Source organism: Rhinoraja longicauda, chromosome 6, assembly GCF_053455715.1.
Source record: "Rhinoraja longicauda isolate Sanriku21f chromosome 6, sRhiLon1.1, whole genome shotgun sequence".
NCBI classification, from domain to species: domain Eukaryota; kingdom Metazoa; phylum Chordata; class Chondrichthyes; order Rajiformes; family Arhynchobatidae; genus Rhinoraja; species Rhinoraja longicauda.
In genome coordinates, this window is record NC_135958.1 from 56,880,635 (window position 1) to 56,897,652 (window position 17,018).

Consider the following 17,018-nt stretch of genomic DNA (forward strand, 5'->3'; position numbering starts at 1 on the left):
GAACTGGCCTCAACTACCTTCTGTGACAGAGAATTCCACAGATTCACCACTCTCTGTGTGAAAAAAAACTTTCTCATCTCGGTCCTAAAAGACTTCCCCCTTATCCTTAAACTGTGCCCCCTTGTTCTGGACTTCCCCAACATCGGGAACAATCTTCCTGCATCTAGCCTGTCCAACCCCTTAAGAATTTTGTAAGGTGAGGGTGGTGAATCTGTGGAATTCTTTGCTGCAAGAGGGCTGTGGATATATTTAAGGCAGAGATAGATAGATTCTTGATTAGTGCGGGTGTCAAAGGTTATGGGGAGAAGGCAGGAGAATAGGATTAGGAGGGTGAGATAGATCAGCCACGATTGAATGGCGGAGTAGACGATGGGCCGAATGGCCTAATTCTACTCCTATCACCTATGATCATCGGCGATCACTTTTTTAGGTTTTTTTAAATTTTAGAGGAAACAGGCCCTTCGGCCCACCAGGTCCGCACTGACCAGCAATCCCCATACACTAGCACTATCCTACACACTAGGGACAATTTACAATATACCGAAGCCAATTTACCGACAAACATGTACATCTTGGAAATTAACGTACAAACTCCGTAGAGACAGCATCTGTTGTCAGGATCGAACCCGGGTCTCTGACACTGTAAGGCAGCAACTCTACCGCTGTGCCACTGTGCTGCCCACTTGAAGTCGGGCATGATTGTCCTCCTGGTGGGTCCTTTCTGTGGGTCTAGACACGGCTGAAGAGGCCGATCCTGGAGCCACAGAGTTTACGTCCCTCCAGGTGGGCGCCCGTGTGCGACATCTTTTCCCGTGGGGAGACCGGTGCACGGACAGCCACCGCCCGGTCGGTGCGTAACAGAGCCGGGTCCGTCCTGCTCAGTCCGTATAAATCAACCTGCTCTCCCAGTTGCTAAGAACTTTAACTCTCCCTCCCATTCCCATACTGACCTTTCTGTCCTCCTCCGTTGTCAGAGTGAGGCCCAGGGCAAATAGGAGGAACAGCACCTCATATTTCGCCTGGGCAGCTTACACCCCAACGGTATGAATATTGACTTCTCCAACCTCAAGTAACACCTGCCTTCCCTCTCTCCATCCCTCCCACCTTACCAGTTCTCCAACTAGTCTGACTGTCCTAATTTACATTTTATCTCTGTTGCTTTGTTGTTACCTTCTCCTCCCTAACAATGGGCGGCACGGTAGCACAGCGGTAGAGTTGCTGCTTTACAGCGAATGCAGCGCCGGAGACTCGGGTTCGAGCCTGACTACGGGTGCTGTACTGTAAGGAGTTTGTACGTTCTCCCCGTGACCTGCGTGGGTTTTCTCCGAGATCTTCGGTTTCCTCCCACACTCCAAAGACGTACAGGTATGTAGGTTAATTTGACTGGGTAAAATGTAAAAAATTGTCCCTAGTGTGTGTAGGATAGTGTTAATGTGCGGGGATCGCTGGGCGGCGCGGACTTGGTGGGCCGAAAAGGCCTGTTTCCGCGCTGTATATATATGATGATATATGATGATATGATGAATGATCCATTCTACATTTTCCTTGACTGCATCCCCTTTGTCTTGTTTTCACACCTTACACTTCCTTATCTCTGTATCTCCCACTCCCTTGACTCGGTCTGAAGAAGCATCTTGACCTGAAACGTCACCCATTCCTTCTATCCAGAGATGCTGCCTGCATTTCTCCTCTGGCAGCTTTTTCCATATACCTGCAACCCTCTGAGTGAAAAGGTTATTCACTATAAATCTTTCCCCTCCAAAACCTCTTTTGAGGTTGCGCAGTGGAACTGCTGGCAGTGCAGCTGACTCTCGACGCCAGAGACCTGGGTTCGATCCTGACCTCGGGCACTGTCTGTGTGGATTTTGCACATTCTCCCTGTGACCATGTGGGTTTCATTCAGGTGCTTCAGTTTCCTCCCACATGCAAAAGATGTATGGGTTAGTGGATTAATTGGCCTCTGTAAAATTGCCCCGAATGTGTTGAGAGTGGATGAGATGCTGAACATGATGCCAAGATAAACTAATCTTCTCTGCCTGCACGTGATCCATATCCCACCATTCCCTGCATATCCATGTGCCCATCTAAAAGCCTCTTAAATCCAATGATATCACATCTACCTCCAACACCTCCCCTGGTAGCACATTCTCGCCACTCTCTATGTAAACAAAAACTTGCCCCACACATCTCCTTCGAACTTTGCCCCTTATCTTATGCACAGAAAAAAAATAGTGTGTTCAGGTATTAATAGAAAAATAACACACTGCAGATATTCTTTCTGATTTGTAATGTTACTTGGTGGTCTGCTCATGGAAATATTGTCCAACTAAAGCATTTTATGACCAAATAATATTTTGCTTGTTAATAAACATCAGTCTTTTTTCTAAGCTCTCAACTCTTTTTTTTCTTATTCTGCGCGAGTTTGTCATGCCTTTATTTCTTGGCTTGGTTTTTGTTTCATATTTTCCTAATGACGCATGCACAAAACATGCTAGGTTTTCTTTCTAGAGTCACAGGGGAAGGTTGGATAGGTCGTGACTTTTTTCTCTGGAGTGTAGGAGACACTCAAAAGGTGATCTTCCCCTCACACAAAGGGTGGTGGGTGTATGGAACGAGCTGACAGAGGACGTAGTTGAGGCAGGGACTACTGCAACATTTTTGAAGAAACAATTATACAGATATATAGATAGGACATGCATAGGAAATGTTTGGGGGGACATGGGCCAAACGCATGCTGGTGGGACTAGTATAGATGGGACATGTTGGTTATGGGGTGCAAGTTAGGCGAAGGGTTTGTTTCCACGATCTGTGACTCTATGAGAATGAAGGGTGACTATAGAGTCATACAGCACAGAAGCAGGCCCTTCAGCCCAACTCGTCCATGCCGACCAAATGTGCCATCTAAGCTGATCAGATGTGCCCATTTCTGGCCCATATCCCTTTAAATATTTCCTATCCATGTACCTGTCCAAGTGTCTTTTAAATACTGTTGTAATTCCTGCTTCAACTACTTAGTCTGCCAGCTCGTTCCATACACCCACCACCCTGTGTGTGAACATTCTTATCGAGGTGTACAAGATCACGAAGGGCATGGATAAAGTGAACGCTCACTGTCATTGTCCGAGTGTAGAGGATTGTAAAGCGAGAGTGCCTCGGCTGGATATGTGAGGGGAGAGATTTAAGAGGCACCCCAGGGGAACGTTTACATTCAGAGGATGGTGCGTATTTGGAATGAGCTGCCAGAGGAAGCCATTGAAGCAGATATGATTATTGGCTTTTAAAAGGCATTTGGACAAATATATGGATAAGAAGAGTTTAGAGGGCTAGGGGCCAAATGCAGGCAAATGGAGTGGTCCCGGTATAATAATTTAGTTAGCATGGACAAGGTGGGCCGAAGGACCTGTTCCCGTGCTATGTAGCTCTATAATGACTCGAAAATATATCTCATGTAAACTGTTTAAAATATTAGCATCACTTTTAGTTTTTCGGGGTAGCACAGTGACACAGTGGTAAAGTTGGTGCCTAACAACCTCAGCGACCCGGGTTTGATCCCAATTACAGGTGCTGTCTGTACAGAGTTTGTGTGTTCGCCCTGTGACTGCGTGGGTTTTTTCCGGGTGCACTGGTTTCCACCCACATTCCAAAGACGTGCGGGTTTGTAGGTTAATTTTCTTCTTGTTAATTGTAAATTGTCCCTAGTGTGTAGGATAGCGCTAGCATACGGGGTGATCGCGCGGACTCGTTCGGCTGAAGGCCTGATTCCAAGCTGTATCTCTAAAAGTCTAAATGTCTAAATGTCTAAAGTCTAAAAGTTTAAATAAAGACAAAAAGACCATTTTTTGCTTACCTTTCCCCATCTGAGAAATGGCCATTTTCAGGAACTGGGAGCACGTGTATATTGTGCTGGAGGGACTCAACGGGTCAGGCAGCATCCGTGGAGAGAACGAGCAGGTGACGTTTCAGCTCAGGACTCTTTTGGCTGATCATCCCGACCGCAGATGCTGCCTGACCCGCTGAATTCCTCCAGCACTTTGTGTTTGGCGCAAGATTCCATTATCTGCAGTTCTCTGTGTCTTTGTTGTACTGGACGGTATAAGTAGCTGTGATGAATCTGGGAGATGAGCTATCGTGTATCCACCCTTCAGTGATTCTGGCGTACGGGAGAAAACAACTACTCTAGCTAGCATCAGCCTCTGGCCTGTTCCTGACCTCTGCGAGGCAGTTAGCAAACAGGGACGAGCAGAACATATTGATGCAGGCATTATTGTGAACAGCCTGATCTCCACTGAGCCTTTTGTGGGTTCATTAGCCTCTGTTCAACTGCCTCGAACGTGTAGCCAGTGGATGAGAAAGTGAAGTAGCAGAGTGTGATTAGATGATCGATGGTTGGCAAGGGCTCGGTGGGCCGAAGGGCTTGTTTTCAGACTGTATCCAATAGAGTAATTGAGCGTGGAAACAGGCCCTTCGGCCCAACTTCCCCACGCCCCATCGACACTAGTCCCACCTGCCTGTATTTGGTCCATATCCCTGTCCCATCCATGTACCTGTCTAAATGCTTCTTAAATGTTGTGATAGTACCTGCAGCAACTACCTCCTCAGGCAGTTCGTTCCATACACCCACCACCCTTTGTGTAAAAAAAACGTTACTCCTCAGGTTCCTATTCTAAAATAAAAACAAAATCTCTCAAAGAAAAACAAAAATCAAGGGACTATTTGTCTGCTGGAAATAGTCTGAATTGTCTTGGATTTAACTTCTCCTGCTATTTGTCAGTCCATTTCCATTTCTATATCCCGTGTGCACTTGTCAGCCCTTCTCACTGACCAACACTTCACCAATGTTGGCGTCATCTGCATATTTACTAACCAACCTATCTGCATTAACATCCAAGCCATTTATACATCACAAAAATCAGACACCCCACAGCAGTTTCCACACAGTGGCGCGGTGGTAAAGTTTCTGCTTCACAGCGTTAGATACCCAGGTTTGATCCTGACAAGGGTGTTGTCTGTACACAGTTTGTACGATCTGCCTGTGACCTCATGTTTTTTTTTGCAGCTGTTCCAGTTTCTTCTAATTTTCCAAAGATGTGCCGGTATGTAGGTTAGACTTTAGACATACAGCATGGAAACTGGCCCTTCGGCCCAGCAAGTCCACGCTGACCAGCGATCATCCCGTACACTAACACTATCCAACAAATCGGGACAATATACAATTTACAGCAGCCAGTTAACCAATTGGCCTCTGTAAATTGCCCCTATTGTATAGGATTGTGGGTCGGCGCGGACTTGGTGGGTCGAAGGTTCTGCTTTCATCGAAGTTAGAGACAAAATGCTGGAGTAACTCAGCGGGACACGCAGCATCTCTGGAGAGAAGGAATGGGTGATGTTTCGGGTCGAGACCCTTCTTCAGACTGGCCTGTTTCCGTGCTGTGTGTCTAAACTAAACTAAATATTCACAGTTACCTGTGAAACGTCAGTGGTCACAGACCTCCAGTCAGAATAACGCTCTTCCACCACAACTCTGTCTTGGATGAGTCTCAGGGAGCTTCTTGGAAGCACCATTGTGTTCAGTGGGACCACAGCTATTTGCCAACGAAGCTCTTGTAGGCAGCTCTCGATGGTGCCTCAAAGCTGCAAGCAGCAAGTCACAGACCTGGTTACTGTTGTGGTCACAATGCAGCCGCTCCACTGCTTCCAGAAGGTGGAGAGTTATTGACTTTCACAGCAGCTGAATAGAAAAAAACAGTTTAGTTTATTGTCCTGTGCGTGTGGTGAAAAGCTTTTGTTGCGTGCTAACCAGCCAGCGGAAGGAAGACACATGATAACAGTCGACCCGTCTACAGTGTACAGATACAGGATAAAGGGAATAACGTGCATGTCGCTCAGTGCAAGATAAAGTCCGATCAAAGATAGTCCAAGGGTCTCCATTGAGGTAGTTAGGAGCTCCATTGAGGTAGTCAGGATTGCTTTCTAATTTTTATGTAGGATGGTTCAGTTGACCAATAACAGCTGGGAAGAAACTGTCCCTGAACCTGGAGGTGTGCGTTTTTACGGGAGGGGAGGTTGGGATGTGACTCATCCTTTATTATACAGGTGGCAGCTGTGGTAGCGTAAGGTATAACTGGGGCATTAAAGGGTGAACTGGAGAGTTGTGACTGCTGTTGCTGCTCTTTGGGTATTGGGTATGTGTGTGAGTACCACAGACATGGCAGTAAGGTTAGAGTCATAGAGACACAATGCGAAAATAGGCCCTTTGGCCCAACACATCCATGCCGACCAATATGCCCCATCTACACTAAACCCACCTGCCCGCATTTGGCCCATATCCCTCTATGCACAGCTCGGCACAGTGGTACAACAATAGAGTTGTTGCCATACAACGCCAGAGACCCGGAACTCAATCCTGACTGCGGGTGCTGTCTCAAACTATGGAGTTTGTATGTTCTACCTTTTTACCGCGTGGGTTTCCTCCTACACTCCAAAGATGTGCAGGTTAATAGGTTAATTGGCTTCTGTAAATTAGGTTAGAACTGGTTTACGGGGCGATCGCTGGTCGACGTGGACTCGGTGGGCCGAAGGGCCTGTTTCCAAGCTGTTGCTCTTTAAAAAGAAAACTACAAAGCTTCCCCATCCAAAAGAAAATAAAAAAAGATGGAAGGTGGCCACTGTTGTAGCTGCAATGTAACCGCTTGCTAGGGCCATCACTCCCTCCTGTTTGTTTTTAAGGCCTAAACTCCAACCCTCGAGTGGGACCAATGTATGCAGGTGATCTCTGATGAGATCTTCATTGAGTATAGACGTTGGGAGGTCATGTTGCAGTTGTATAAGACGTTGGTGAGGCCGCATTTAGAGCATTCAGTTTTGGGCAGCATGTTAGAGGAACAATGTTGTCTGGCTGGAAAGGGTGCAGAGAAGATTTACGAGGATGTTGCTGGGACTCGAGGGCCTGTGCTACAGGGAGAGGTTGTGCAGGCTAGGATCTTCCTTGAAGCGCAGGAGGATGAGGGGTGTGCTTATAGAGGTGTATAAGATCATGAGAGGTTGTGTACCAAATCATGAGAGGAATTGAGGGGTAACTTTTTCACACACAGGTTGGTGGTGTGTGGAACGAGCTGCCGGAGGTGGTTGTTGAGGCAGGCACTATTGTGCCATTTAAGAAACATTTAGGCAGATACATGGATAGGACAGGGGCCAAACGCAGCCAGGTTGAACTAGTGAAGATGAGACGTTGGCTAGTATAGGCAAGTTGGGCCAAAGGGCCAGTTTTCGTGATGTAGGACTCTCTGACACTCTAACTCTAAGAGTGCGCTGGGAGTTGCTGGAATAGGCTGCCTGTGATGTCTACCCCACGACTGACAGTGCGGAGAACAGATGGGCTGTGAAGGGATGAACAGTAGAAGAATTGGAGACGTGGTGATGCAAATGTGAAGAGAAGCAGTGTGAGAGGAAAGATTCTTGGCCTGATGAATCATTTGGTTTATTATCATCACGTGGACTGAGGTACAGTGAAAAGCTTTGATTAGCACATTACCCAAACAAATCAGATATTACTATACATGAATATGGTCAAGCCAAACTCAAGTGAAATAGGTGGAGCAAAGGGGAAGATAGAGTGTGCAGAATGTAGTTCTCATTATTGTTGCGAGTCAGATCCATAGACAAAGTCCAATGTCTCTGGTGAGGTAGAGGACATAGTGGCACAGAAGTAGAGCTGCTGCCGCACAGCGCCGGAGACCTGAGTTCGATTCTGACCTTGGGCAGAGTTTGTACATTTTCCCTGTGACCGCGTGGGTTTCTCCGGGTGCTCTGGTTTCCTCCTATCTTCCAAAGATGTGCTTAACATGGCTTCTGTAAATTGTCCCTAGTGTGTAGGATGCAAAGGTGGGATAACATGGACCTAGTGTACGGGAGATCGATGGTTGGCGTGGACCGAAGGGCATGTTTCCACGCTGTATCTCTAAACTAAATTAAAGGTGAAGGAAGGAACAGCAGATGTTGGTTTATACCAAAGATAGACACAAAGTGCTGCAGCAGCTCGGAGGGTCAGGCAGCATCTCTGGAGAAAAGGAACCGGTGATATTTCAGGTCGCAACCCTTCCAGACTGAAGAAGGGTTTCCACGTAAAATGTCACCTGTTCCTTTTCTCCAGAGATTCTGCCTGACCCACTGAACTAAAGGTGAATTGAACAGTACTCTTCAGAAGCCTGGTGACAGAGGGGAAGAAGCTGCCCCTGAGTCTGGTGGTGCGTGCATTCAAACTTCAGTACATTCGGCCGGACGGATGCAGCGAGAAGAAGGAAAGACCAGGGTGGGACAAGCCATTGATTATGTTGATGATATTTGATTATCATTGAACTATCTCCAGATCATAGTCATGTCCTGGCAACAGGTCTCTTCGAATGTGTTCCTTTAGGCATTCTCCACTCCACCAAATGTTGTTTTAGTTGACTTTATACCCTTAAACTCCCTGCTGGGGCTTGCTGGTATACAGAGGGTAAATGCAGAATGACAATAGACAATAGGTGCAGGAGGAGGCCATTCAGCCCTTCGAGCCAGCACCACCATTCAATGTGATCATGGCTGATCATTCTCAATCAGTACCCCGTTCCTGCCTTCTCCCCATACCCCCTGACTCCACTATCCTTAAGAGCTCTATCTAGCTCTCTCTTGAATGCATTTAGAGACTTGGCCTCCACTGCCTTCTGAGGCAGTGAATTCCACAGATTTATAACTCTCTGACTGAAAAAGTTTTTCCTCATCTCCGTTCTAAATGGCCTAAACCTTATTCTTAATAATATTAATAATACATTTAATTTATATAGCGCTTTTCAGGAAACTCAAAGACGCTTTACAGAGCAAACATAGAAACATAGAAAATAGGTGCAGGAGTAGGCCATTCGGCCCTTCGAGCCTGCACCGCCATTCAATATGATCATGGCTGATCATCCAGCTCAGTAACCTGTACCTGCCTTCTCTCCATACCCCCTGATCCCTTTAGCCACAAGGGCCACATCCAACTCCCTCTTAAATATAGCCAATGCACTGGCCTCAACTACCTTCTGTGGCAGAGAATTCCACAGACTCACCACTGTCTGTGTGAAGAAATGTTTTCTCATCTCGGTCCTAAAAGACTTCCCCCTTATCCTTAAGCTGTGACCCCTGGTTCTGGACTCCCCCAACATCGGGAACAATCTTCCCGCATCTAGCCTCTCCAACCCCTTAAGAATTTTATATGTTTCTATAAGATCCCCCCTCAGTCTTCTAAATTCCAGCGAGTACAAGCCTAGTCTATCCAGTCTTTCTTCAGGGCGGCACGGTAGCGCAGCGGTAGAGTTGCTGCTTTACAGCGAATGCAGCGCCGGAGACGCAGGTTCGATCCTGACTGCGGGTGCTGCACTGTAAGGAGTTTGTACGTTCTCCCCGTGACCTGCGTGGGTTTTCTCCGAGATCTTCGGTTTCCTCCCACACTCCAAAGACATACAGGTATGTAGGTTAATTGGCTGGGTAAATGTAAAAATTGTCCCTAGTGGGTGTAGGATAGTGTTAATGTACGGGGATCACTGGGCGGCACGGACTTGGAGGGCCGAAAAGGCCTGTTTCCGGCTGTAGATATATGATATGATATGATGATATGATATGAAAGACCCGCCATCCCAGGGATCAATCTGGTGAACCTTCTCTGTACTCCCTCTAAGGCAAGAACGTCTTTCCTCAGATTAGGAGACCAAAACTGCACACAATATTCCAGGTGCGGTCTCACCAATGCCCTGTACAACTGCAGTAGAACCTCCCTGCTCCTAAACTCAAATCCTCTTGCTATGAATGCCAACATACCATTCGCTTTCTTCACTGCCTGCTGCACCTGCACGCTTGCTTTCAATGATTGGTGCACCATGACACCCAGGTCACGTTGCATCTCCCCTTCTCCTAATCGGTCACCATTCAGGTAATACTCTGCTTTCCTGTTCTTGCCGCCAAAGTGGATAACCTCACATTTATCCACATTATATTGCATCTGCCATGCATTTGCCCACTCGCCTAATCTATCCAAGTCACTCTGCAGCCTCCTAGCATCCTCCTCGCAGCTAACACTGTCACCCAGCTTCGTGTCATCCGCAAACTTAGAGATGTTGCATTCAATTCCCTCATCCAAATCATTAATATACACTGCAAATAACTGGGGTCCCAGCACTGAGCCTTGCGGTACCCCACTAGTCACTGCCTGCCATTCCGAAAAGGACCCGTTTATTCCTACTCTTTGCTTCCTGTCCGCCAACCAATTTTCTATCCACCTCAACACTGAACCCTCAATACCGTGTGCTTTAAGTTTGTACACCAATCTCCTATGTGGGACCTTGTCGAAGGCCTTCTGAAAGTCCAGATACAACACATCGACTGGTTCTCTCTTATCCACTCTACTAGTTACATCCTCGAAAAATTCTATAAGATTCGTCAGACATGATTTGCCTTTTGTAAATCCATGCTGACTTTGTCCGATGATTTCACCACTTTCTAAATGTGATGCTATCACATCTTTAATAACTGACTCTAGCATTTTCCCCACTACCGATGTTAGGCTAACTGGTCTATAATTCCCCGTTTTCTCTCTCCCTCCCTTTTTAAAAAGTGGGGTTACATTAACTACCCTCCAGTCCTCAGGAACTACTCCAGAATCTAAAGAGTTTTGAAACTCGCTGGAGTTTAGAAGAATCAGGGGGGGGAGTAGTGCGGGTGTCAGACGTTGTGGGGAGAAGGCAGGAGAATGGGGTTAGGAGGGAGAGATAGATCGGCCATGATTGAATGGCGAGGTAGACCTTGATGGGCTGAATGGCCTGATTCTACTCCAATCGCTTACGACCATATTTTGAGATAAAACTATTAAGCTGCTACGGCTGGAGCTCCCGAAAGCCGGTCACCAGCGAGGGACCTGCGAGCTTCCGAAGTTGCGGTCCACAGAGCCTGCGGTAAGTCCAGGTAAGTCCAGGTAAGATGGTGAGTCCAGGCCCTGCGACCGGAGCCTTCAAGGTCGCTCCCAGCTGGAGGCCACCAACTCCACGGTGTTAGGCCGTAGCGCGAACGGAGATGCGACATAGAAAAAGGTCGCATCTTTGTTGAGGAGGAGATTTAGAAAAAAGGTTTCCCCTACCCCCCCACTACCCCCCACATATACACAGCTAAAAATAGGTCAATACATACATTTAAACGGTAACAATAGACAAAGACAGATAAAAGACAGACAGACTGCCGGAGCCACGCCCCCTAAACTGTGACCCCTGGTTCTGGATTGGGTAAATGCCCAAACTGAGGGAATCGAGAACCTTAGGACATAGGTTTAAGGTGAGGGAGGAAAAGATTTAGTAAGAACCTGAGGGGGTAACTTTTTGACACAAAAGGGCGGTGGGAGTATGGAGCGAGCTGCCAGAGGAGGTTGTGGAGGCAAGTACTATAATGGTGTGTAAGCAACATTTGGACAGGTACATGGATAGGATAAGTTTAAAGGGTTCAAGGCCAAGTGCAGGCAGGTGAGACTAGTGTGGATGGGGGATGTTGGTCGACATGGGCAAGTTGGGCCGAAGAGCCTGTTTCCACGCTGTATGACTATGGTGACTGTGTAGATCACCATCTGCAATGCCGCCTTACAATGGGGAACATATTCCATCTAAGAAGGGTCTCGACCTGAAACGTCACCCATCCCTGCTCTCTAGAGATGCTGCCTGTCCCGCTGAGTTACTCTAGCATTTCGTGTCTATCTTCAACATATTCCATCAGTTCACCGAGCACTTGTGGCTTGACAGATTATTTCCTCTTGTCAGAAGCCACCTCCCTGTAAGAAATGCCCATTTCCTGTCTCTCGAGCTGTTGTGCTGCTCAGTGAAGGAACACTTGAGTCATACGTGGAGGTGCCAGCACTGCCTTCCTGTGCTGTGAGCAGCCACGTGAAGAGGCACATGAAGCAGCTCCCTGCTTTCCCCGACACCACCTCTCGACACAGCCGGCCTTGCTGTCAAACTTGCAAATTTGTCGATTTTATTCATCGGGTAAGACATTAAAAATTGAGCAGCTACCAATTGATTTCTACATACTGTGCAGTGTATGAAGTGTCGGGACAAGTGTCAGCCAATCTTTAAACCTGGGGTTGGTGCAAGAGGACACAAAGTGCTGGAGTAACTCAGCAGGTCAGGCAGCATCTCTGGAGAACATGGATAGGAGATGCTTTGGGCCGAGACCATCTCGGCAGCACAGTGGCGCAGCGGTAGAGTTGCTGCTGCTTTCCAGTGCCAGAGAGCTGAGTTCGATCCTAGACTACTGGCGCTGTCTGTATGGAGTTTGCATGTTCTCCCCATGACCGGGTGGGTTTTCTCCGGGTGCTCCAGTTTCCTCCCACATGCCAAAGACGTACAGGTACGGAGGTTAATTGGCTTCAATAGAAAATTGTATATTGTCGTTAGGTGTGTAGGATAGTATACGGGAATCACTGATCGGTACGGACTCAGTTGGCCGAAGGGCCTGTTTCCAAGCTGTATCTCGAAACCTAAGCCATGTTTTCCAGAGATGCTGCCTGACCTGCTGAGTTACTCCAGCACTTTGTGTCCATTTTGTGTATTAACCAGCATCTGCAGTTCTTTGCTTCTACATTGGTGCAGGAGCATCTACAAGGACAACAAAGGGAGGTATTTATTCACAAAATGCTGGAGTAACTCAGCAGGTCAGGCAGCATCTCGGGAGAGATGGAATGGGTGACGTTTCGGGTCGAGACCCTTCTTCAGACTCGACCCGAAACGTCACCCAGTCTCGACCCGAAACGTCACCCATTCCTTCTCTCCCGAGATGCTGCCTGACCTGCTAAGTTACTCCAGCATTTTGTGAATAAATACCTTCGATTTGTACCAGCATCTGCAGTTATTTTCTTATACTACAAGGACAACAATATCATCTTGTAAGATGACCAATGTAGTGATTGGTGGTTATTGACTTTCAATCGATGTAAGCCAAAATAAATTAGTGCAAAATATGCATATTGAAAATGATAATTCAGTGGCGACTGGAAACCTTGAAACCGTTAATAGAAAAATGTGACCTGATTACTAAGGTGGTCAAGCTTTATCTATTGACGTTGACTGTACTGTGCAATCATTGGGCTGATTAAACGCATGCCAAAGAAAGCAGAGAACAATATCTGTATTCAACATCGGCATCATTTTGCACAGATCATTTAACAAAATGGCCTGCTTGAGTTCACACATTCAGAAATCGCCCCTCCTCCATTTTCAAAAACTCCTTTTCTTTCATGCCAAGCCTTGGACCGTTTGACCAAACAATAGTTCGATAAATCATGACTCGGGCAGACCTATAACTTGTGTGTGTGTGTGTGTGTTTTTTTTTTTAAAGACTGTATGGGTGTGATTGTTGACCCAAAGATTAAACCCACCTTGCTTTGTGTGGAAACAAAGCTGCCATTTGTACCTCCTCTTTGCCCTTGATTCTCACTGTACACGGACAGGCCGGGTACCATTCTGTGAATGTGAACGGAGATTCACTGCCTCTCCCAAGAGTGGAGCAGCTATTATTTCATCCGGTGGGACGAGAGAGTGAGTGTATCTTCTACTGTCTGCGTAATGCATTTGTGAGCGCATTAAACATCTCTTGTTGCAGTGTAAAATTACCCGTTTATTTTGAGGGGGCTCGAACACATAAACTGGGATGTAATGCTGAGGTTTTGTAAGGCACTGGTCAGGCCGCATTGGAATATTGTGAGCAGTTTTGGGCCCCATATCTGAGGAAGGATGTGCTGCTGTTGGAGAGGGTCCAGAGGAGGTTTACGAGACTGATCCCAGGAATGATTGTGTTAACATACGATGAACGTTTTGACGGCACTGGGCCTGTACTCACTGGGGTTTAGAAGAAGGAGGAGGGAAACTTACCGAATTGTGAAAAGCCTGGATCGAGTCAAGTCAAGTCAAGTCAATTTTATTTGTATAGCACATTTAAAAACAACCCACGTTGTGATTGTGAAGTAGATGTTTCCACTGGTGGGAGAGTCTAGGACCAGAGACCATATCATCAGAATAAAAGGATATACCTTTAGAAAGGAGATGAGGAGGAATTTCTTTAGTCGGAGGTTGGAATTCATTGCCAAAGACAGCTGTGGAGACCAGATCAATTGATATTTTTAAGGTGGAGATTGACAGATTCTTGATTAGTAAGGATGTCAGGGATTAGGAGGAGATGGCTGGAGAATGGGGTTGAGAGGGAAAGCTAGATCAGTCATGATTCAATGGTGGAGTAGACTTGATGGGCCGAAAGGCCTAGTTCTGCTCCTAGAACTTATGAACCTCAGAAAATACAGTGTGTACTAATTGGTGGAGAGGTTTCTTTGCTAGTTTCAGTGTGCTGAGCAAGGTTACGATGAGTGCACGCATGGTGCAGATAACTATCGATGTGGTAGATAGGGGAGGTTTGTTTGCAAGAAGGAACAGTTTGTAATTGATCAAATGTTTTACAATTCAGTTTGAAGCCAGTGATTAGACTGTGAGCCCAGGAGAATCTGGCCCAATGTTTAGTGTTCTCTCCCCATCCATGTAGCAATAGGAAACGATTCAACTTTTATATTCTTTGTGAGAGAAAATGGGGAGGAAACAGACACCATAATTTAGCATCGTCCGATAATTCTCATTTCTTACAAACCAGCCTTGCGGTCAATTTAGTTTAGCGTAGTTTAGAGATAGAGCACGGAAACAGGCCCTTTGGCCCACCGAGACAATGCCAACCAGCGATCACCAGTAATGCTAGCTCTATCCTACACACTAGGAACAATTTACAAATTTACCGAAGCCAATTAACCTACAAACCCGCACGTCTTTGGAGTGTGAGAGGAAACCCACAAGGTCACAGGGAGAACGTACAAACTCCATACACACGGCACCTGTGGTCAGGGTTGCACCCGTGTGGCGCTGCAAGGCAGCAACTCTACCGCTGCGCCACCGGCAACAGGACTTTACCGTATATTGAAACTAAGGCAGGTGTTGCAGAGAGATGTAATTGAATCAGTTAGAAGACCAAAACTATAATCAGCCACTGAGGATGTTTGTCTTCAGATGCCAGTGCCAACTTTGTTCATGGCATCTCCATGCTAAGTTCCCCACCTACCGCCCATATGGGTGTGGGTCTATGGAACGAGCTGCCAAAGGAGGTAGTTGAGGCAGGTACTATAACAGCATTTACAAGACATTTGGAGAGGTATACAGATGGGAAAGGTTTAGAAGGATGTGGACCAAATGCGGGCAAGTGGGGCTACCGTAGGTGGGGCATCTTGGTCAGCAAGGGCAAGTTGGGCTGAAGGGCCTGTTTTCCTGCTGCATTAATTTATTGTAGCATGACTCTACCCATCTTGACATTTCACTCCTCTCCCTATCTGACAACCTTTTGTCTCCTTTTCACCTTTGTCATTTACTCCACCCATCTGCCAATCACCCCTCTCCCCCCCCCCCCCTACCTTTAATCTGTATCCACCTATCACTTCCCCATCTCTGTCCTGGCCATGCTCATCTTTCCCAGCTTTCTCCCCCCCTACTACAATCTCGACCTGAAACGTCGCCTGTCCATTCCCTCCACAGATGCTGTCTGTGATCCAAAGATTGGGGTTCCTCAGCCAGGCAGCCACTTCCTGGTGTGTAGGAAGGAACTGCAGATGCTGATTTAAGCCAAAGATGGACACAAAAAGCTAGAGTAACTCAGCGGGACAGGCAGCATCTCTGAAGAGAAGGAATGGGTGACGCTTCAGGCACTTCCTAGTGTTCGTTAACAAATAATATAATAGTCAGAGGTGGGGTGGCACAGTGGCGATGCGGTAGAGTTGCTGTCTTACAACGCCAGAGACCCCGGTTCAATCCTGGCTACGGGTGCTGTCTGTACGGAGTTTGTACATTCTCCTTGTGACCGCGTGGGTTTTCTCCGAGTACTCCGATTTCCTCCCACATTCCATAAAACATAGATCGGCATCTGTAAAAATTGTAAATTGTCCCTAGTGTGTTGGATAGTGAATAAGGATCGCTAGTCGACGTGGGCTCGGTGGGCTGATGGGCCTGTTTCCGCGCTGTATCTCTAAAGTCTAAAGATTACATCCTTAAACTGAGGCCCAGTCTGGTCACAAATCGTTGTAAAATATCCCCAGGAATGTTGAGGATGGAGTGATCATGTTCTCTAGATAACCCAACCAACATCCCTGTAAACAAGCAAAGTTTCCAACTAATGCTAGTTTTTTAGACCTTAATGCGAACAGACTTCCTTCTGTGTTTGCTGCTTTTCATAAGTTATAGGAGCAGCATTCGGCCCATCAATTCTACTCCACCATTCAATCATGGCTGATCTATCACTCCCTCTCAATCCTATTCTCCTGCCTTCTCCCCATAACCCCTGACACCCGTACTAATCAAGAATCTGTCAATCTCAGCCTTAATAATATCTATTGACTTGGCCTCCACAGCCGTCAGTGGCAATGAATTCCACAGATTCACTACCCTCTGACTAAAGAAATTCCTCCTCTTCTCCTTAATGAAGGTATGTCATTTTATTCTGAGGCTATGGTCTCTGGTTCTAGACTCTCCCACGAGTGGGAAAAATCCTCTCTACATTCACTCTATCCAAGCCTGTCATTATTCGATAAGTTTCAATGAGGTCCCCCCCCCTCATCCCAGTAAACCCCAACGAGTACAGTCCCAGTGACATCAAACACTCATCGTCACACATAAGCTTTTCACTGTACCTCGGTACACGTGACAGTAAACTAAAGTCAACTCGTATGTGAACCCAATCATTCCTGGGAACATTCTCGTAAACCTCCTCTGGACCCTCTCCAAGGTTTTGGCTGTAAAATATTTAAGCTGACCAAAGCTTTTGATTTTTTAAAGTGGGAGATGGTGAAATAAAATGTTGCAGAGTATAGTTATTTCAAAGAAGTTCAAACTGACCCTTCCAATATTCTCCGCTGGCATCTGGAACTGATTTATACCAGAACGAAG

At 46.7% G+C, this 17,018-nt stretch overlaps 1 protein-coding gene across 4 annotated transcripts in view; it reads left to right on the top strand.

Moving 5' to 3' along the window:
• septin9a (septin 9a) overlaps positions 1–17,018 on the top strand; it is a 274,894-nt gene that overhangs the window by 182,385 nt on the left and 75,491 nt on the right. The window contains exon 1 of one of the 4 annotated variants that reach the window (XM_078401020.1): positions 11,935–12,038. The exons of the other annotated variants lie outside the window; for them this stretch is intronic. The gene's annotated coding sequence lies outside the window, so the exon portion shown is untranslated. Of the gene's footprint in view, positions 1–11,934; positions 12,039–17,018 lie in introns of those variants that run through there. 4 annotated transcript variants of the gene reach the window in all.